This window comes from Micropterus dolomieu, linkage group LG02 (assembly GCF_021292245.1).
Source record: "Micropterus dolomieu isolate WLL.071019.BEF.003 ecotype Adirondacks linkage group LG02, ASM2129224v1, whole genome shotgun sequence".
Lineage (NCBI taxonomy): Eukaryota > Metazoa > Chordata > Actinopteri > Centrarchiformes > Centrarchidae > Micropterus > Micropterus dolomieu.
Genome location: NC_060151.1, coordinates 8,247,299 through 8,255,184, shown reverse-complemented (window position 1 = coordinate 8,255,184; position 7,886 = coordinate 8,247,299). Strand labels below are relative to the sequence as shown.

The window sequence follows — 7,886 nt, the reverse complement described above, 5'->3', positions numbered from 1 at the left end:
TGAAATTAGATATATAAATATTAAATATTGTCTGTCCTGTCAAGTTTACTATTACAGGGAGTTTTAAGGAGGTTTTTGGGGTCTTGAACTAAATTTTCTTTTACAATATTAGCAGTGACATTATTGTGCGCATGAAACCGCAACATCCTTATACATTCAGCAATTACTTCTGAAATGATAATCGGAACAGATTATTTCCATTAGGAGAACAAATAAGATCACCAGCCTTTAATAAAAAAAATTGGTATATACACATTTTATTAAATCATATTTAGACAAACATTAAAAACATATTCAGCCATTAAAATAACTTATTTATATATTTTACTTATTTAATTTATTGGTAGGGATGAGATGAAGCTGTGACTTCTTTGTGGCCACTGAGTGTGCTCTGACTTTTCTTTGGTAATAAAACATTTGACACAGTATGTTGACCAGTGTGAGAAATGTGAATATTTTTCCTGACTGAAGAAATAGATGATTAATGAAATAAGATTTGCTGTGCCACGAGCCTAAAATGTGCGCAGCACTTGGGAACACCAGTGTGGATGCTGCTGTTGTGTGGTGACTAATAAACTGAGAGGAGAGAAAACTACATATACACAGTTTTTTGCTAAAAGACAAATTATAGCCTACTGACATGAACGAAGGTGCATCATGTATATGATCAGCATTTAAAAACAAACAAAACCTTTAACAGCCAAGAAACATTTTTCACAAGTTTCAACCCAAATAAGTTGAGAATACTCGAAATATTTGTGGAAACTGATTACCTCAAACAATTTAAAAGGGCATTATGGAGTTTTCAGCAGCCACTAGCGAAGCGGTTTTAAGATTGCAAGCAGGCGTGTGCTCGTACGCGTGCTCGCTTGAACTCATGAGCTAGCATAATCCAAAACACAACCGCTTTCATACAGAAACCATGCAATAAACGCAGAAGCTTTTCACACATGTTCAGAGGACAGCACTCCCGAAAAAAGGCAGAGCGGCTATAAACAGACAGGGTGACAGCTTCACAACATGGTGGAAACTCAGGTAAATCCCACTGCAATTTACAATAATATATTTATCAGCTTGAGGTTGAACTAATCCATGCTCGTTACATGTACAGTGACTGCCGACATGCTACATCATCGTTAGCTGGCCTGTCTGCTTTTCAGTAACTATCTTTACTATCTGTGTAGCTTTCACTGGAGGCTCAGCAATGTCAGCACAGCTAAATGTATTGGATGATAAGGAAACAGGTAGTGAGCTGGACTGAATATTATAACGAGATTGTGTCACACTTTATAACAGTCTTCACTGTAGTGTTAGTGGATGGCTCTTCCTCTGTGTTGTTGTGACCGTTTTGTTGCAGTGTTGTTTATTATGTGGATCAGGTTAGCTACAGCGACTGAGAGGTGGAGAAGCTGTGTACCCGAGAGTATCGGTAAAACCACAATAAATCTAAACTGAACTTTATGAAGCAAACAGCGGCAGGTCGGAGCTAATGTAGCGTTAGGGGGCTGCATTACTATATGATAATAAACAAATCGCTCCACATTTGCTTTTTCAGGGCAGCCCAAGAATTTAAAAATAAGCTTGTAAATGGCTTTTTAAGTGATCATGTACCGGAAAAATTACAAAAATAAGTTTATTTGGTACATCTAGCTAAGTTTAATGCAGTCTAATCCAACATTTCTGCAATAAATCCTCCCTTCAAGTTTGTGTTGCAACTGTATGATGTTTTAGATTTTGTCTATCCCATTTATATCAGTGAGGCCAAGCTAAATAAAAGAGACTCAGCTGTTTATAATGCAGTACAGTTCACCAGACCGCAAACTACATCTGCCAAAATGAACAAATAATAATATTAAAATAAAATAAAAACGGGACATTCCTCACCAACTTTCATTACCACAGTGGAAAAAATATTTACAAATTTACCTTTACAAATACATATTGCAGCCACTTCAGATGAGGCAACTTGTGCCTGCAATTGAAGGGCTGAGGGGTTTCTTAGGTTCATCGCTGATAAAATGAAACATTCAGCCATGCATCAACACTATTTCAGGATAGGTCTTACCGAAATGTCTTTAAAGCTGGAGGAAACTCAGCGCTCAGGTACACTTGAGAGGACAGATCTATTAAAACAGATTACAACAGATATAACATTAAGTTAAATATAAAAGATGAAAAATCACAAGTATTGATGACTGTCTGGAAAGGTTTCAGCCGCTGGTGATACTTTACGTTAGCTAACGTTAGCATAACAGGAAGCTGCAACACATTTGTAAACACAGCTGTGGTTAAAAATTCAGTAAAAATCAGGTGCATGTTGCAGTTTAAAAATATATGTTTTGCTACGTTTTGTCTCCTGAATTCACCCTAGATCCAATGGTGACCTCAAGGTCCCCCAGCTGGCCCTCACTCACACCACACCCCCTTCATATTTCAGCATCATTTGGCGCCAAAATGTTGTGACGTAGGAAGCTCGGACGTCATCGGTGACGTGGAATGTCATATGTATATATATACTGTATATAAGTGGCAACACAGGCTTTGTGACAGTAAAACGAGCCTGTCGACATCGCATATCAAACATCTCCCCATTGGACTGTGGTAAGTCTCTCCTACTTATTAAACTATTGTTTTGTATTTTAACAGAAGCAGTGTTGTAGAATAATTTGATATTGATGTTACCCATAAACTCCAGCTGGCTGGTTTTATCTTCAAACAGAATTCCGAAAGGGCTAAAGTGCCATTAAATTTAGAAGCTAAGTAACTTATTAGTTAATGTCAAACTAGACCATGTTGGCAAGAGGTAACGTTAACATTGTCATCACAGAAGAGTAGTTTTGTTGTAATATTTGAAATCTTCCATATATCAGTAAAAATGTCAGAGTCCATGTGTGAGAAGTTGGCTAATATTAAACAAGCTAACTTTAGCTTGATGTACTGTAGATTTCCCTGCCAAACAATTCGCGGGCATTCCTACAAGGACGTAGCAAATTAGTGTTGCATGAATAAGTAACTGCCTATTTAGTAGTAAGTAGTGTTACCTTACTGATTTACTTTCACAGCCCTTTCAAAGGTGTTTGGTAGTCATGTTAAATAGTTAAATTAATCTTGCTTTGTTAATGCTTGTATGTTGTTCCTGAAATGTAAGTTACTTTGGATAAAAGCTTCTACCAAATGAGTAAATGTAAAATTGACAGTATGTCTCAGTAATGTTAAATTAAAAAAACATTGCTATAGGTGGTGGTCTTGACAAACTGTTGTGTTTCTTTTAGGGATGTGTATTAAATGAGCCCCAGGGCTAAATTATTAAAGATTGTAATGTTGGTATTGATAAGCTGCAATGTTTCTGGTTCTTTTATCTCTTAAGTTTTGGTGTAAGTTAGTTTAATATAATGCTTTAGCAGCAGACCTTAACGCTGAAAGGGCGGTGAGGCCAGTAAAGTGAACCAGGTGGAGTGTATTCCACTTATATAATAAATACATTTAATCATTTAACTCATGCTTTTATCCAAAGTGACTTACAATTGCTATTTATGTTAAAGGTGGCACACCTCTGGAACAACTAGGAGTTAAGTGTCTTGCTCAGGGACACATTGATGGATATGTCACAGTTGAAATTGAACACAGGTCTCTCACACCAAAGAGTCTTATCCACTGCTACACAACCAATAAGTATGCTCATTACTGTATGTAGACTTATTTAGCAGGTTTAGCTTTTGGGTGTAGTTTATTCAAAATCATACTCTACAGATAAAAGCAATAAATAACAATGTTCAAAAATTATGTGGAATTGCACATTGCTTCATTGGAAAATGTTTACATTTTACACCCTGCGAAAGCATGTTTTAATCCCCAAGGACATTATTTTTATTATTTCTAAATGTACCTGCTTTGCACCTGCACTTCACAGTGAAGTAGGGGGGACTCCACTCAACCAAAAGACACAGAACTCGTAATTTTTCTAGATATTTCCACCGTGATCCTTTTTCATGGCAGCAGGTGCACCGCGTGCCAGCTTGTTAATTACATAGCCTATCAGTGTCATTGTCCAGCCCAGTGATTCATTGTTGACATTGTCCAATGCCAGAGTATGAGTGTGTTCTCTAAATTTAATGGAGTTTGGTACAAACAGTAACTTCATTAGTTTAAAGGCCCGACCAGAATCTCTGTGACAACTCAGGGCTACTTGGTGAACTTATTTAACTGGCGAGCTGACTAACGGCTAACATGCTAATCAGTTTGGCTAGTGCTAAGTAGGGATAGGGATCGAGACCTGGTTCTAAAAGGACCCGGTTCCAAAATTTCTGAAAACCCGAAAATCAATAAGGTCCGAGATTATCAATACTGCTATCGAGACTAGGGGGTCCTATAATGTAACGTTATGTCTCGAGCGTCTAATCTGATTTATCTTGAAACGCGATGAATAAGAAAAGTAATGTTTTTAATGATGGCACAGAAACGGTGTATTAAATGGGCCCAGGACTGTTGATCATCAGGCTGCAGCCTCTGCTGCTCTCTGTCGGCTCCTACACACACACACACACACACACACACACACACACACACACACACACACACACACACGGTCTGTCATCCTGTAGGCTGTTTACTAGTACAGCTAATGTTAACTTTGTTGTAAACTCAGCGGCTGGCTGAGACAAACCAAATGAATGGGAGGTCATCGGGGCCCAACTGCTAATTTTCGCCCAAGGGCCCCTCCCTGAATAATTCTACCTTGATTGGGGAATGATTATAAATAACAGCCCTCCATGATGTGAAAAGATGAATAGACCTCTATGCTTGTATCAGTTTTAATCTTTTGCAGGAAATGGTGAAATGAAATCCACTTTAATTAATGCCTCTTGTTGCCTTTAGTGTGTGTGCGTATGTGTGTTGGTGCAGTGTAATGTGCCCATCCACTGAGAGACCATGACTTCTGGAGAAGGAGGAGAATCTCTGTATGCTAGACAGACGTCTGGAGCCCGCTGCAGGAAGGACCAGGCAGACAGCTGCATTACAAGATTAAAGAAAAGGCCAACTCGTTGATTTATTCACTGCTCAATAATTAAATGTAGAAAACAATTAAAGTTACTTTTCATTGTCCCTGAAGTTAAAATCTTCTTGCAGCTCTCTGTAAACTTAAATGCACTTTTAGTCAGATCATTACCTCATTTGTCAAATCACTTCAAAGTCCATCACAGTCTTTTTAATATAAAAGCTCTTTAACGACGTTATTATTTCATCTCTGTTCAGGGCTGGACTGGGACAAAAAATTTACCCTGGCATTTTTGGCCCAGGAGGCTCAGCCAAATCGGTCGGACACCCCTCACCAATACACCGTCCTTCCATATAACGTGTACCAACTGTAATATTCCCCCATACCAGCTGAGTGGTATGTACGTGTGAAAAGTGGTGGTGATAGGGCTCAAATTAGGAGTGTGACAAAACACTTTGGCCATGAGACATGACATTGCATAAGATTGGGGTCATGAGAACAAGACAAGAATATATTTTAATACGATTCAGAAAAAATATTTTTTGATTTTCAGCATTAAACATTTAATTTCCTGCATTCCGGAGACATTTTCTGCACCAGTTTATGGTGGAAATGTCTTTATTTTTACAAAGGGAAAGACAAAAATCTGAATGAGAATTCAGAATAAAAAATATAATGCAGTAATCAGTACTTTTTTTTTTTTTTTTTTGCTTAAGTTTCTTTTTTGGACAACGCAGAGGTTTCGTCTATATTTACAATGCATTGCAGGTTTTTTTTATTGTGCAAATAAACCTTTCTCAAAGTATTTTCATTTGTTAATTAACAGTTCTTGGTGCTTGGTTATTCTTTAGAACATTTTTAGCAAGTGCTTTTAAAAAGTGATGGGGACAACATCTGCCATTTCAAACAGGTTCAAACAGGTCCCTAAAGGTTTGGCTACTGGTGCTGCTTCACCTCAGGGTGGATTGGTAATCTGGCATACTGGGCAAATGACTGGTGGGCCGACGCACCTTTGGGGCCGGTGTAACGTAAATTATTTATTTAACTAAAAAAAATGGACCAACGACCTGCCCATAGAGCACGGACAGCGGCCCATTGGGTTATTTTCTATAGGCTACTAACAATGAGCAATCACATCTCTTACTGTCAGGAGTCAGGAAACATCACTGCAGAGCCATCTCACCCCGGACACAACTTGTTCCAACTTCTCCACTCTGGTAGATGCTACAGAGCACTGTACGCCAAAACCAACAGACTCAGGAGCAGTTTCTTCCCACAAGCCATCACTCTGATGAACAGCTGACTCTGACTCGCAGTGTCAGGAAGAAATCCTGCGCACCCACCTATCTCAAGTTCATAACACTTGCACGAAATACTCACATATTTATTCCAGCATCCTTTGCACTATGCTCCATTGCAATATTGTGTAAAGGTATGCATGTATGTGTACCTGCATAACACATCCACATCTGACATGGACATAATTAATGATTATAATAATTTTACTCCTGCATCCTTTGCACTCTACTCCTCACTGCACTATTTGTCAATATGTCTATATTGTTTTTATTTCTGTTTATAGTGTGTATATTTGTGTTCTCTATAGCCTGTGTCTGATTTTATTATTATGTTATGTATGTATGAGTAAGCACAGCGTGAGCAACATACAATCCAAAGTCAGACTCCTGGAATCTGTACACATACCTGGCGAATAAAACTGATTCTGATTCTGTGGCCTCTGTTCGTTGTGTTGTGGGCCAAAGACGGAGGCTGCCACATGCGTGAAAATAACCAATATGTTTGCTAGCGGGGCTGCAATAGCTTCAACATCAGCTGTAGTACCCGACATAGTGCAGACACAGGCACTTGAAGGAGTAAAGAGCCAGGGAGAGGAGGAGGCGTGAGACAGCGAAGCAGAGTGACCGTGACAGGGCCGAGGGAGAGAGCAGGAGGAGAGTGGTGGTAAAGCGGTATACGTGGATTAACTCTACCTGTCGGGACCTGTTTTAACTTGTTTGAAATGGCAGATGTTGTCCCCATGACTTTTTGCAAGCATTTGTTAAAAATGTTCTAAAAAGTGAAGAAATGTTACTTATCAAATGAATGCCGTAAGAAAGGTAGATTTGCACAATAAGAAAACCTGCAATGCATTGTAAATATAGAAGAAACAGCTGCGTTGTCCAAATAAGTAACTTAAGCTCCCTTTATACAACGAAGGTTAAAAATTAAGGGCAACTGGACTTGGTTGAAGATACTGGAAGACGTTTCGTCCCTCATCCAAAGGACTTCTTCAGTTCTGACTGACTGGCAGGGAAACTCAGCTATTTAACCTCAGTGGGGTCGTTGGCCCGGGTCATCGATACCGCTGGTTCGTTAGTGTTCCTTGTTGCTGTGACGACAGTCGTTACAGTCGTTAAGACTACCTGTGGCCAAGACTGAACGACCATCGTTGGTATCTTCCCCTGAGGCCAATAGGTTACGTTTGTTGAGTTTCCTGGGAAGTGATGAAAGGACAGCATTGTAAGTGGGGGATAAGTGGTGGCGTAGACCCCCTCCCCTGTTCAATGACGGCTTCTCAACCCTGGTGTAGATGGCTTCCTTGACACCTCTTTCAAACCATCCATCTCTCTAAAATGTGCATCTGGTGGTCCTCAAACGAGTGTCCTCTGTCCTTCAGATGTAAGTAGACTGCAGAGTCTTGACCTGAGGAGTTGGCCCTTCTGTGTTGAGCCATGCGTTTGTGTAGTGGTTGTTTAGTCTCCCCAATATACAGGTCTGTGCATTCCTCACTGCATTGGACCGCATACACTAGATTGCTTTTCTTGTGTTTGGGTGTGCGGTCTTTGGGGTGTACCAGCATCTGTCTTAGTGTGTTCTTGGGTTTAAAAAA

The 7,886-nt window shown here is 39.5% G+C and overlaps 1 protein-coding gene across 1 annotated transcript in view; it reads left to right on the top strand.

Annotated features, from left to right (window-relative positions):
* Positions 1 to 896: 896 nt before the first annotated feature.
* Positions 897 to 7,886, top strand: part of LOC123957217 (WW domain-binding protein 11) — a 15,819-nt gene continuing 8,829 nt past the window's right edge. Inside the window, exons 1-2 of the mRNA XM_046029873.1 lie at positions 897 to 1,035; positions 2,372 to 2,601. The gene's annotated coding sequence lies outside the window, so the exon portion shown is untranslated. The remainder of the gene's footprint in view (positions 1,036 to 2,371; positions 2,602 to 7,886) is intronic.